This window comes from Crocuta crocuta, unplaced genomic scaffold, assembly GCF_008692635.1.
Source record: "Crocuta crocuta isolate KB4526 unplaced genomic scaffold, BGI_CrCroc_1.0 scaffold394, whole genome shotgun sequence".
NCBI classification, from domain to species: Eukaryota; Metazoa; Chordata; class Mammalia; order Carnivora; family Hyaenidae; genus Crocuta; species Crocuta crocuta.
The window spans coordinates 686,173-687,534 of NW_027531920.1; the positions used below are offsets into that span (position 1 = coordinate 686,173).

The 1,362-nt window shown below is 36.5% G+C and overlaps 1 protein-coding gene across 1 annotated transcript in view; it reads right to left on the minus strand.

Moving 5' to 3' along the window:
• The window catches only part of TEX11 (testis expressed 11), a gene marked incomplete at its 5' end in the record, with an annotated part of 187,803 nt that overhangs the window by 45,539 nt on the left and 140,902 nt on the right, over positions 1-1,362 (minus strand). The gene's annotated exons all lie outside the window — the stretch shown is intronic.

A 1,362-nucleotide genomic window follows, 5' to 3' on the forward strand; every position in this document is an offset into this window, starting at 1 on the left:
GAACAGAAGTTGGGGATGTTCAAGTCTAATACCACTACACACTCACACACACAACATGGAGGAGATTCTGATATTGGGTGCTTAAAAAGAGGCTGGTAGCTCAATGATATCAACATGCAAAACAGAAGATAAGCCACAGGTTTACNCAAAAACACTGATTTTAAAAGATATATGTATCCTTATGTTTATTGCAGCGTTATTTTATAACAGTCAAAATATAGAAGCAACCCAAGTATTCATCCATAAATGAATGAATAAGATGTGATCTCTCTCTCTCTCTCTCTCTCTCTCTCTCACACACACACACACACACACACACACANCACATTCTTTCATCATCTATTTATTTGGAAAACTCTAATTCCAGAGTATTTACAGAACAATAAGTAGATAAAAATAAAAGAATTCCACAAATCTTTATTAGAGAGACAGCACCAAGGCATAATNTAGGAATAAGTGCATCTTCAATGATCGATTCTTTCAAAAGCAAAGATGATTATAGAAAGGTTACTAAGTTAGAGTTCTTAGGAAACAATGTATGCAGGAGAAAGAATACAGAAAAAAAGAACAGTTGTTGGAAAAAGACAAAATAATTAAAGGAATGAACTTAAAAGGAGTTTGTGAAATTTCTCTCACATCAATTTGATCTCTATTCACTGAGATACAAAATTTAACAAAGTCAGGACTATCAACTTAAGTGAAAAACTTTTAAAAGGTTAAAAGCACTATGCAAAGACTCCACCAGAAGCCTACTAGAACTGATCCAAGAATTCAGCCAAGTTGCAGGGTACAAAATCAACGTACAGAAATCGGTTGCATTTTTATACACCAATGATGAAGCAACAGNAGGCCCCTTAACTCCTCAAGGATAAAGATTTTGTCCTCTTTATTTCCATTACCTAGCAGAGTACTTAGTGGTACTCAAATGGTTTTCTTTTCTTTCTTTTTTTGTCATTGTTTTTTAGAGAGAGAGAGGGAAGGAGCACAAGCAGGGGAAAGGGGCAGAGGGAGGGAGAGGTGGTGGGGGAAGGNCAACACAGGGCTCAATCCCAGGACCCTGGGACTGTGAACTGAGCCGAAATCAAGAGTCAGAGAATCAAACTACTGAACCCTCAAATGCATCCTTCAACAAGGGAACAGAAAAGAAGGGAAATATGTTGGCAGAGATGTTGTGACAGTTTGTTCTAGATCTGAAGAGTCATATGAAAGAAGAAATTAACAGAAGGAAGTAAATAAACAGCAGGAAGGATTTTATACCATTTGGAAAGAAAAGCTGGCAAGTATGGGAAGTTTTCTTTGTTTAGGTAAGAGATAATAAGCAGAGAGATCTATATTTTAAAGTCATACCAAAATGCTAGTGGT